At 31.6% G+C, this 13,587-nt stretch overlaps 1 long non-coding RNA gene across 1 annotated transcript in view; it reads right to left on the bottom strand.

Annotated features, from left to right (window-relative positions):
• The window catches only part of LOC124511957 (uncharacterized), a 49,231-nt gene that overhangs the window by 30,537 nt on the left and 5,107 nt on the right, over positions 1 to 13,587 (bottom strand). The window contains exons 2-3 of the long non-coding RNA XR_006962003.1: positions 12,288 to 12,382; positions 4,971 to 5,037 (exon numbers count right to left, since the gene is read on the bottom strand). This is a non-coding gene — a long non-coding RNA (uncharacterized LOC124511957). The remainder of the gene's footprint in view (positions 1 to 4,970; positions 5,038 to 12,287; positions 12,383 to 13,587) is intronic.

Genomic DNA, 13,587 nt, shown 5'->3' with positions numbered 1-13,587 from the left:
TACTAAACTGAAACCTGCTCCCTTATGAAAATTTTATTTTCTATCAATTATTTTAACTGACATAAATACAATTTATACCATTAAGGAAAAAGTTTCTCTACTATAGTTCTAACACTAATACTCTGAGCATTAGAATAAAATGAATAAAGATCAACCAAAAAAAAAACTGACTTAGAAAATTTCAGTATAAGCTGTTTTATTAAGGATTTGGAGGACAAACTATGTTTAAGTTTTGATGATAGGGCATTAAATACAAAGGGAATAAAGAAACAGAGACAATTTAAAGAAAACAAAACTGAAAAGAATTTTAAGAAATTTATTTACTGGATATAACAGGAAGCATGAAGCTGGCAAAAGTCAGGTGTGATTGCTGACAATTTGACATGTATCTATTTCAATTCTGCATTCAATCTGTTTGTTTTTACATGGAGATCATTTTGAAAACTCAAATTTCAGGCAAAAAGGTAGTAGCAAAGGGCAAGACTGCATCAACAGTTTAGGGATGTTACCTACTCTATTTATGCTTAGAACCTGAAATCCCTATTGTATCAGAATTTATATTTGTATGTTTATTTCCTATTTCAATAAAGGTCTGTACTATTAAATTTTGCGTTGTTTTCATTTTCATAAGAAAACATCAAAAGAGGGGCGCCTGGGTGGCGCAGTCGGTTAAGCGTCCGACTTCAGCCAGGTCACGATCTCGCGGTCTGTGAGTTCGAGCCCCGCGTCAGGCTCTGGGCTGATGGCTCAGAGCCTGGAGCCTGTTTCCGATTCTGTGTCTCCCTCTCTCTCTGCCCCTCCCCCGTTCATGCTCTGTCTCTCTCTGTCCCAAAAATAAATAAACATTGAAAAAAAAATTAAAAAAAAAAAAAAAAGAAAACATCAAAAGTAACTTCATAAATAAGACATTTCCTATTACACTTCTTTGAATCATCCATCTTGAACTGAGAACTTGTTCAAGGTGGGAAAACAACTAACCCAACTCCTTTCTATAATTTTGGCACTAAAATTCAAATTTTATGGCTACAATTTTGTTGAGAGCAGAAACACAGCCTTGCATAGACAGATCACATTTAATAATTTAAATTATTCTGTTCAACACATATATGTCAAACATGTAAGACTGTAAGGATAGAACTACTAGCATTTGATTTAAACACTAACTCTCAAAAAGAGAAGTTATTTGAACAATGGCTGAAAAATGGTTGTGGCACATTGTAAATTTTCTCTATGTTCATACGTTATAGAACAATATACCCCTTTAAGAACCTAGATTTGATATATTTAACTAAATTAATATCAATTGATCAGTAAATTTGCAAACCTTCCTTACCACCAAATGCTGAGATTATCTAGCATCCTTATAATTTTTTTTTTTGATTATAAACATTATTTACTACTAATCCAAGTGCCAAAAGAGCAATTTGTTCTTTTGTTTTTTCTTTTGGTAGTCTTTCCCCCAGAAACATTCACGTTATAAAATTATTCAAAATAATTAAAAATTCCTCATAAGTGCCACAGGTAGACAGCAATTTAACACAAGAGTAAATTTCAATCATGAGATTTCAGCTATTTTTAGCGAGTCATACCAAAAGCATTACATTTTTATTGAAAACAATAGATTCTATATCATTTGCCTTATTAACTACTTACTGCCCTACTGATTTACAACATTCTGATTTTATTTGCAGTACTTTCAATCAGCTCCACATTTACACTATTTATAATTCAAGAACTGACAATATTTTCTAAAATGGTATGATTACATGCCATTGCTATTCTATTGCTAACTTGATAAAAATTCTAAAAACTTATCTAGATAATCAGTCTAATGTAAGGAATTATTTTTGTTATTTCTTCTTACTAGACTCGTTTTTAATAATAGACAAATAATAAGTCTACTGATTATAAGGTTACTTGTTTCCATCACTTCGGTTTACAGGACTAACAATGACAGCACAGACTGGTTAATATTCTGCTTCATCTTCTGTTTCTTATTTAGAGTCAGGGTCTTAAAGTTTTTGCTGTTGTAAATTAAAAAGCAGCAATGATCGTAATTGCTGACAGTGCACCTAAAGATATTATTTTATTTAGCACCAAATGATGGATCTAGTTATTTTAAATTTATATAACAGAAATATGTAATTTAAGTGTATGTACCCAAATTTACAATGTGAAAAAACAAAACACAGCTCAAAAATCTTAAAGTGAGAAAAAAGAGAAAGAAGTATTATTTTAGTTTTATTTTAGAGAGGGGACACATGAGCGGGGGGGGGGCGGGGGGAGGAGAGAGGGACAGAGGGACAGAGGGACAAAGGGAGAGGAAGAGAGAGAAGAGACAGGAAGAAAATCTCAAGCAGGCTCCATGCTTAGCACAGAGCCCAACCTGTTTTTTCTTTTTAAATTTTTTTAAAAATGTTTATTTATTTTTGACAGAGAGAGACAGAGCATGAGCAGGGGAGGGGCAGACAGAGAGGGAGACACAGAATTGGAAGCAGGCCCCAGGCTCTGAGCTGTCAGCACAGAGCCCAACGCAGGGCTCAAACTCACAGACGGCAACATCTTGACCTGAGCCCAAGTCGGATGCTCAACTGACTGAGCCACCCAGGCGCCCCAGAGCCCAACCCTTTAACCCTGGGATCATGACCTGAGCTGAAATCAACAGTCAGACAATCAACCGAGCCACCCAGGAACCCTGAAATACGATTATTTCTGAATGTTTTATGTTAAGCAACAACCATTTAAGAGCTTTAAACTGAAAAAAAACCTTGAAAGAGATTTCCTCTCTTTACTCAATTTATAAAAATGAACCCAAAACACTGCCATTATTTAATTCAGACAGCAATGAATATATAAAACATGAACATTCTACAACTTCTAGAATATCCACATCCCACAAGTGGGGAACAGCTTAAAAAAATTCCTTGAAGAATGGCATTAAACGAGCATAAGAGAATGACAAAAGGGGATACCCACGCATAATCATATAGAATCACTGACTACTGTCATGATGTACCTATTTTTCTGGGTACTGACTGGAAACATCACTATCTTAGTAACTAAGATTAAAGAGAACTCCATACTACCTAGAACAGACAACAGAAAGCATTCCAATTATAAAATACAGCAAATGACCTATGTTTAAAAGATGCTGGAAAATATCCAGCTTATTTATTTGCTTAGAAATTTACAAAGGAGATGAAATAAGGTTAAGAATATGACATTATCTATGCTTTTAAATCTGTTAGAAGTTAAATGATACCTATTTCTTTCTGAAAAGTCGACTACCCTCCAATCTACAGGAGCGCAATACCAATCAAAAAGATTTCTTTTTTTAAGAGTAAGCTGAAGTAAAACTGAGCTGGCTTCCAAGGGACCAATTAAGGAACTTATGCCTGGGCTATATAGGATTCTCTGGGGATTTGCAAATGTTTCCATTCTAGTTTTCCAGAGACAAAAATATAAAAAGGAAAAAAAATTAGAGAAGGAAGTGACCTGTGGTATTTGGCCACTACTCTTCAAACTGGCTCATTAATAAAAGTCTTCAATATTTAATTATTTCCACCCAAAAAACTATTTACTGAGTTCAGTGGCAGATCTTCTATGATAAGGTCACTCCTCGACACATAAACATTATTCACAGAGTCACTAATCCAATGGTATTAGATATGGTAGAGAAGAATCTGATGCACTAGTTTTCACTAAAACAGGGCCATCCCTCAACACCACAAACAGAAAAAAGGTGCACTTAAGTTTCTTTTATTTAGGGATGAGCTCAAATAGATGGAAATGAATCGTTATGGTAGCTTGACTTTAGAGTCTCAAATATTTTTTTAAAATATTTTTAAAATGTTTTATTTTTTATTTATTTTTGACAGAGAGTGCGCATGTGTGCGAGAGCTCAAGCACAAGTTGGGGAGGGGCAGAAAACGGGAGACACAGAATGTGAAGCAGGCTCCAGGCTCTGAGCTGTCAGCACAGAGCCCAACGCAGGGCTGGAACTCACAAACCTGTAAAACCATGACCTGAACCCAAGTCAGATGCTTAACTGACTGAGTCACTCAGGCACCCCAGGGTCTCAAATATTTTTAGGAAAATAGTTATCTTGTGTATTCACCATGACCTTGATTTGAGTTTTTCTAGGGTTATGACATTAATTTTAGCTAACCTATTAAAATTTTTTCCTTAGAATTTGTAAGTTTCTCAAAAGTTAAATGAATCAGGGTCCAAATGTTTATTCTAAGAAAGAGGTGTGCATGTATGTATGTATAAAAGGAAGGAAAAGGGATTGCCTTCCTGTCTTTCCCACTTTCTGAAGTTTAACAGCTAAATTTTAAGTATCTCACAGAAAAGTGTGCAGGGTAATTTAGTGAAATATAAAAACAAATAAATGAAAAAACTCTCAAGTGGAGAGAATCCTTCCAATTTATAAAACCATAAAATAACTATCAATAAACCTGACTAATGGGGGGCACCTGGGTGGCTCAGTCAGTGAAGCACTCAACTCTTCATTTCAGCTCAGGTCATGATCTCACAGTTGGTGAAATTGAGCCCTAGACTGTACTCTGCACTGACAGCGTGGAGCCTGCTTGTCTCTTTCTTTCTCTCTCTCAAAATAAATATATAAACATTTAAAAAAATAAAAAAAAAATAAACTTGACTAATAATAATAAAGATAATTACTTATTTATCAATTCCTTTGGAGGACAAGTGTTTAAAATTGTGATTCTCAGATTTAGAAAATAGAGCCTTGCTGTAAAATACTTTCCAAAATAGAAAACTTATTCAAAGCAATGGCATTATTCTTGTTCTAAACTGGATTAAATTAATACCAACCTTCAATGTGTAGGGGGTAAGGGGAGATAAGAAACTTGTCATTCAGAAATAAAGCAACACCTGTAGTGAAACACTAACTTTTTATAGCAATGGCAGAGGTTAATACTAAATATTAACTGAGAGTTGATACTTACAAGGTAAGAATTGCTGGGCTAAGTAGGGGACTATTTTATTATGGTCTTCATTTTATCTTTATTAAACCTAGGGAAAAAAATAAGAGTGAAGACTTTAAAAAATTGATCACATTATAGAAGTTAATACAATTTTCAGCTAAAGTTGATAATCACAGCTTTCTGATCCTTATACAGCACAATCACAGATTATGAACACCAAGCAGCATTTACCTATTTCAGTCCAAAGTGTTATCATTAGTTTTTAAAATTCACTTTTCTATTACTATTACCTTCTCAAAGTTTAAAAGTCAAATATCTAAGTGCAACTAAAACTCACACTTCATGTCTAACTTGGAGCACACTCAGCTTCTAGAGGACATCATCTAAGTGCAGATATTTTAAGATAAATTCAAGATCATACCTCAAGATTGACCAATCTTTCTCTCACACACATACACACATGTAACATGTATACAAATGCAAAATGTAAAAATCCATATATTGCTTAATTCCAAGAATTCTACTGTAAAACAGTATAATACAAAGCTTAAGTTGGAGTTTCAAATGCATAAACAAATTCTGAAAATAATGTTATGATCGATAGCCATAACAAAAGAAAATACTATTGTGAAACTGTCTGACTTCAAGGGTAAATGGAAGAGCAGTGATAAGAAAAATTGCCTCCAAGGCTGTTCTTTATTTACAAGAGTAGGAAGTACTATTTCTATTAGTTACTGTAAGATATAGAACAAATAGAATAAAGTCATCCATGCTTTTAGGAGCATCCTAAGTATACATCTTATTGTAGAAGATCTTCAAAATAAAGACAGCACATTTTTTGATATATTTGAAAAAATATTTCAAATCCACAGGAAAATTTCAAATCCCTGGCCTTCTCATGGAATTCTAATATTCTGCCAGGCTTATTTTGCTTTACGTATTTTTTTTTTTTTTTTAAAGAAAAAGCCTATGCATATAGTTGAATCCTTTTCGTACCATACCCTGATCCCATTCCTTTCTCTCCTAATATAAAATTACAATCTTGAATTTGGCATTTATTTCCTATACATGCTTTTACACTACTACTACTATAAAATCAAGTACTTAAAACCATATATATCATTGCTTTCTAGCTTTACATAAATGCTATATATCTTATATAAATACTATATAATATACAACCTTTTGCAACTTGTTTTTGTTCGCCGAAGACACTCATCCATGATCACACAGAGCTCTCACTTAAACAGCAGTATAATAAACAGTTCATCATATGACTATGACACAATTTGCCATTCTCCTGTTGCTTAACATTTACAGTACTTTTGATTTTTTCCTATTAAAAATAAAACTATAAGACTTTTTCATACATGTCTCAGTTTACCTAGAACATCTAAGGAAAGGAATTGTTGGGTTCAAGCCTATGTATATCTTCAACTTTACTACGACAATGTCAAATGCTCCCATAAGCAGCATATAATAAGTTCTTTATTTTCTCCAATGTTTGGAAGTATATTTAAGAAAAATAGCCACTATCCAGAGGAAAAATCTTAAAATTCTTAAATGACCAAATCCTTCTGTTTTTATCAAGTGTAGGTCTAACATAGGTATACTAAATGTACCAGAGACTAAAATTTGCCCCAAGATACTTGAACAAAAATAAAGCTCTCATAATACTGATTTTCTTCACATGATTGAGGAAATAACAAGACTTAATCTAGAACTACTGTGGTAGAGATGATAAGATTCAGAAGTAGTTACTGAGCTTGGATCCATGACGACCAAAGGGGCTGGGGGGCGGAGAGAAACAGAAAATATAAATGGTTTATTGATGTGAAGAATCCTCCCCCATTTCATTTTGGGCAGTACTCCTCACATGTGGTGCTTCTAAAAGAACTCATGTGGAGCTTGTAAAAAGTACAAATTTCTGAGTCCCAGCTCCAGAGATTCTGATTCTGCAGGTCTGGAAAAATGCTTTATTCTAAGTTATTCCGGTACAGGTGGTCCATAGACAGTTTATGTCGTAATTCATAGCAAAAACAAGATATTTTCAATATAAAGGATTATGTAACTCACTTTTTGATTAAGAGCAGGTAACTAAAATGTTATCTGTTAAATTACATCAAACACATTAAAGACAACATTCTAGTATTAGTAAAAAAAAAAAAAAGTAATTTCAATTTATGGTTGAATACATTTAATTTCACATTAGATCAGGTTTTGAGCTCATTTATTATTTCAGACAAAACTAACACATACTACAACAAAGCTTGTTTCAACAGTATTAGCAGGAAATTCATATTCTGAGTTTACTGTGATTGGTAAGGGAAAACATTAAGAGTAGGAGTGATTAGTTGTAATTTTAATGAAGATGACCAGGGAAAAACTATGATTACCTTTTAAAAAGAATGCTACCGCAAATGTCAAGACTTTAAATTGGGATATTAGGCTTATACAAAATAAAATGTCATTTGTAGTTTTCTACCTACACTTCATTAACTACAGATGAAATCTGAACATTAATAGAAATCTAACATTCACTTCCTTGTAACTATAACCTACTGGAATTATTTAGATACAAAAGGTGAGAAAAATGCAGATATTTAGGTTATGCAAAGCTGTGCAAATTTAAATTGTAAAAATAAAAAACACCGTTCTGTATCATTTGATATTACAAAGACCTAATTCCAAAAGATTTAGAATAATCTGAACTTTCAGATATAAAACATTTTAACAGTAAGAAAAAGTAAAGACTTAATGAGTTTCCACCTGCAGCCTGCTCTGTCTTTAGTTAAATACAACACTAAGTAGTATGGGGTATTCTTTTTAGTTATAGTGAAATCAGCAAGAATTTGGCCTTGTTTGTTTGGGCTATAAACAAAGATAACATGGGCTCAGAATATGGCCCCAAAGTGAAAGAAACACTCCAATGTGGCCATAATCAACTTCTCTTTCCTTAATACAATACATAACTTGTGTTATCAGCAACTTATTAATAGTTTTTTTCCAATCTACCAGCTTAAAAGTGAAAAACATGAAACATACCATGCATACTTCCAGAAACAAGACAGTTTTCCATTCATACGTGAAATTAACAGAACAAAAATTAAATAAAGCCACAGAGTAAATAATAGAAAAATGTAAGTCTAAGAACTGTAAGCAACTACTGTTCTCTTTCTGCAGCTTTGGGAAAAAAAGTACCTTTTGTCAAAAAAAAGTATTTATTATGCTATATATGGGTTATGATAGTTGGGCCCTTCCTACCTGGTCTGTAAAAGCTGGTGGGTGTAGGCTCCTTTGGCCACCATTATTGCATATTGATGCTATTCTGTACAACAGCTGACATGCAGCAGCAATCTCCCAGCCCCTGCTCCCAGCTGTAAGGGACAAGAACAAGGGCTGTGGTGATACTTGTTTATTCATTGTTGCTGCTGCTGCTGCTGAAGCAGCAAGCTAAGAAAAACATATGCAACTGACACAGAAGACAAAAATGGTTCAGGCCCAACCTACCTAGCAGGTCTGCTTACATCACTATATGATACAATTATTTAAGAATTTTTTTTTTTTCTTAAAAAGTAGGATGGGAAGAGTAGAAGACAAAATTAGTGTTTTGATTAGAAAGTGAACCTATAATGTATCTAAGGCAAAAAATTAATGACACATGTAATGATCTTCAGCTCCTAGTTTAGATTTAACTGCTCAATTATCAAAATTCTCAGAAAAGTTTTAGCCAGATTTGCCATGAATTCATAAATTCATATTATCTTTCCTATCCATTCTCCTGGAAAATAAAAAAGTATCTAAAATTTAATCAAGAAATGAAATTATATTTTGCTTATAAAAAGCTCCAGACTCCCAAGTTCCACATATCTAATCATCACCATATGTTTGCAATCAGACCCTATTAACAAAGAAGATTTTTAGCCCATAAACTTTTTTTCTTTTACAAAAAAACTCCAACTATTAAAAAAAATTTCCACATGTAATTTATCTACTTTAAATGTGTAATATGAAGCTAAAAACTTAGTACATAATATCAAATGAATAACAAATAGAAGTATTCTGTCAAATTATCTTTAAATTTAAATGTGATGCTATTTATATCCAATAGCATTAAATTAATACTTCAATTTTAAATGCAATCCTTATCTTTTAATGCCTTAAGCAATTTTTGATTCTGAAAAATATTTAAAAACTCAGGAAAATTAGGACATCTATAAATTATTTTTTTAAATGCTAGAACTGGCTGAATTTAAGTAATATCTAGTCAAGAAGGCTAGATTTGGGATTAAAAATAAAAGTATAAAACAGAAATACCTAAAATTCAGATAAAAACATTTTGTGGGGGGGAAAAAAGGGAAAAACCCAATCTTTCATTTTTATCAAAATTGAAAAACAACTGTTCTGTTTAGCAGCAGTTCAGTAACAAATAATGCTAATAAAAATAAAAGAAATAATTCTGAGGATCACAGGGTAACAAAAATACTATAATACATTTATTATGAAAGCCAAACAATGGAAAAAACTAACAGCAAATATCAAAAAAGGATATTTAAAAATTAAGACACAAAACAGTAACAAATTAATGAACTATTAACCAATGGATTAATCAGTCTCGGGAACTACATCTGAAATACACTACATGTTTCTCTTCCAAGGGACTCTAATCATGAAACAGGAAAGTAAAACTAAGCCAAATCATACATGTTAATAAAATACCAAAACTGTGTTTTGTCGTGCTAAGAACTGAAATTTTACTTCAAAATGATATTTAATGAAAAATTTAAATCTTCCCATTACTTAAATATTGTTTTGAAAATGGTTATCAGAAATTATAATTCTGAAAAGAAAAAATAGACTAAGAATATATTTTATTGGTTGGTCAAGAAACACCACAAAATACACACATACAAAACTGCCTCAAATAAACATTTAAAAAATTTTTTAATTGACTATTCTTTAATGAATCCACAGCAACATTACAAAACCACAATAAAGAAAGTTGTTACAGCTGAGAAACTGCTTAAAATACGTTGTCCTTATAAACTAGAATTATCTACCAATGACAATGAAGAATTTCAAGTACCTGAGTGGACATGTTAAATTTTCTCTATTCTAGTTTATCCTAATATTCTTTCCCTGCTAAGGATAACTATTTCAAAAAAATTTGAACACTGACAGTATAACTGTATTTTAGGAACAATTAAGAATTTTTCCTGAAAATGAATGTTTTTTAACCCGGAAAATGCATTTAACCCAGAATATAAACACTGTCCAAATAAGAAGTGTATCAGAGAAAAAAAACCACAGTAAGTCTTTTTCCCAAATCCTGATATGATAAAGTACTTACCAAGGCTTAGATATAGATAATCAGGTTTGCAAATTTAAAACACCTAAAATCCGTAGAAAATGTCCTTTAAGGGGTAAAGGATAGCCAATCACACATAGCAGTAAAAGCCTTTATTAACCTGTCTTCTAAAATAACACACACTACCAATTAGGTTAAAGTTTCTTATCCTGTAAGAGCTGACCAAATACAAGAAAACTATTAATATTTGCACCAAATCTCTTACATGTTAGATTATTTACTAAGCTAAAAATTTGGAAGTTTATAAGCCAGTATATAGTTATAGAGAGATGATTTTATGGTGCTAAATGTTTGTGTCCAAATAATAAGTTTTGACAACTTAAAAGATCATAAATCATAAACTCTCTAAATTAGAAACTCTGGGGATTGATGTCTTTATCTAAAATATCAACTCAAAAGCTATCACTCTTCCTCCATTTAACAATAGGCTGTGTGCAAAGATATCTGGATTGAAACTGATAAATTGAATCTGGATTTGTTTTTATTTTTCAGACATTCAGAAACCACATTTTTCACTTTTCATCTTAATGTTTTCTAATCTGAAAATCACTGGCTAAGTTAGAGGGGGAAAAAGTTGTATTCATTTCCATCTTATTTAAACTAAGCTGCTTATTTATAACATTCTCAAATCTAAGCTATGAAGACATTCAATACCCTGTATTTATCTCCAACAGTATTTAGTGACACCTTACAGTATAATGATATCAATATGTGAACTCTGCCCTTATATTAAACTGATTTCTATTAAATTTTAACATTTTATTTAGCTTTAACTGTTAATGGATTCACATTCCTGGATTATCTAATATCTTATAATAAATGCTGAATATTAGTTTTTAAATATTTTGTTATGTATCTCAATGTTCAAACACACATTAGAGAATTTGCTTTAAAATAACTGAACATTTAAAGATACAAGCAGTTATATGACAATTACACTTCACTCATAAGACAAAATTAACACTTTTCTTAGGAAAACAAATCTTTGCTATCTCTCCTGTATCGTAAGCATATAAAGTAAATATTTTTAGGTGAAAAAAAATTTAAAGAAAAATTCATATTATGCTCTATTTTAGTAAACCTCACTTTAGCAAATACTTTTTTAAAAAATACGTTAGGGTTAATACTTTATCACGTGATTAATATTTTTACCATGCAAAAATTAACCAATGCTTAGTAATATTGTTCAGTAAGTTCATTTTCATTATACCAGGTCACTGTTTACAAAACAATCAAAATTTTTATTAGCTAAGTATCTGAAACCTTCAAAAAACTATAAAAATCAAAGAAAATATACTAGAAAAGTGGCTCTGTGATAAAGTATTTTGGAGGCAAAATTAAGTTACTGGAAGTTTTGGCATTCTACATTTTTATAGTCTGTAATTTTTGATATGAACAATTTATTTTATTCAGAGTACCTATGAGTAAGATACTAGTTTCTGCTTAAGAAAGTGGGTTTTTCAGTTTCAACCAAAATGCCACTTTTGGTTAGGATGGTATCTGGAATACTTTAAATTCTCTTAAAATAGTCTCATTAATCTTACCTAAACTTATAGGCTCTACCTATCATTATACCTGTCAAACAGCCAAGCACCAAATTCTATTTGATTTAAACCTTTCATTTTATGAGATGAAAAGTGTACTATTTAATTCTTCTTTATATACCAGTATAATAACCTTAAAAAAAAAAAGAAAAATCACTATATATATATATTCTATATATATTCTTATTTTTAGAATGAATAAATTCAGTTGGGACTGGATCTAATAAAAGTCGATGAGAATAGCAATTATATTAAAAAATGTGGAGTTTTAATAAGAGAAGCCTACCTGACCACTTCATAGATTTCTGTCTATTAATAAATCTTTATTGGTTTTAGCTCACCTAAAAGTTCTAGCTTTACTAATGGTCTAGTCCAATTATACTGCAAAGATATGAAATAGTATGCTTTTAAAATTCATTAGTATACCTTAATCTCCTATCATGTTCCAATGCATTATGTGAGTGTTCAATCAGAGAAGTTAGGTTGTTCTCCAGAATTGGCTCTCTCCTAAAGGTCAAAACCTGCAATAAAAATGTCATGTATTATAGCATGAAGACACTCAACAGATTTCCGCCTCCTGCAGTTCCACAGTTGATCCCTGAACACGAAGGTAAAAATCTTCAAAATGACCCCAATCTTGCCTGTGTTCAAAGAAACCCTAACTTGAAAATAATGTTTTTTAAGCAGAAATAACTTGATTAGAAACACCTGTGATATGCTTTATCATCTGAAGCCTCTTCAAACAAATCAGATTAATATGTTTCTGCTTTCATTTCTCTTTAGAGCATTCATTTTCAAAGGTGTGTGTGTGTGTGTTTGTGTGTGTGTAAGTGCTGGCGGACTGGTAAAGGTGACTCCATAAGGAAAATATCAGAAATACAGTTTGTGTTTCTAAAACTCATAAAATCCACAGTTAAAAGAACTACTCAAGAGACAGAGATAAATTTTTAACTACCTTTCTCCCCAAATTATCAAACATTTTAATGATGACAGAAATCACTATTCTTAAGTTTGGTCTTTTGCCATGCCCAAGTGAACAATTATACTGATATTTCCAAATATTTTAAGACATTACAGTTCTAACAGAAAAAAAATTTAGAATTAACTTTTTAAATAAATTAAAATATTTATAAGTAATAAGTGGATGACTATTGGGCCAATGGTTTTTTAATATTTCCAGGTAGATGGTGTAACCAAATGTATAGAAGTGGCTTCTTCATTTGTTTCACTTGAATCTTAATGATTTAATGGCAATTATGTAAAAATATAAAGTTGTTAAATTACCATAGGTTTATACCGTACCGTATGTTAACGAGTTCAGATTTCTACTGTTATTTAAGAATAGCTTAGGAAAAGAAATGAGAACCAAAAAACCTTTATTCCTCTGCCGCCAAATATTTAACAACAAATAGCACACATATGTAACTCACAAACATCAACCCAAAAACCATGACATTTTGAAACATTAAAATCATTTCTACATAGTCCTTCTCAAAAGATCTAGACAAAGTTTTCTATATTTGAGCACTCTGAAAATTAAGGTGTCACAACTTTAAAAATCACAGAAAGAAAATAGAAACCATTATGTACTCCATGCCAAAAGTTTTTAAATAGTGGGGAAACAACAAATACTAGACAATAAAGAACAAAAGAGGTTTGGATCGAAGACAAATATTAAACCAAATGTGTATGATAAGAAAAAAAAAGATGTAGCCCCCCCAAACTA

This window comes from Lynx rufus, unplaced genomic scaffold (genome assembly GCF_022079265.1).
Source record: "Lynx rufus isolate CCGP_SWC_20201006 ecotype Redwood Valley unplaced genomic scaffold, mLynRuf1.p SCAF_1, whole genome shotgun sequence".
Taxonomy (NCBI): domain Eukaryota; kingdom Metazoa; phylum Chordata; class Mammalia; order Carnivora; family Felidae; genus Lynx; species Lynx rufus.
This window is presented reverse-complemented; position numbering and strand designations above follow the sequence as displayed.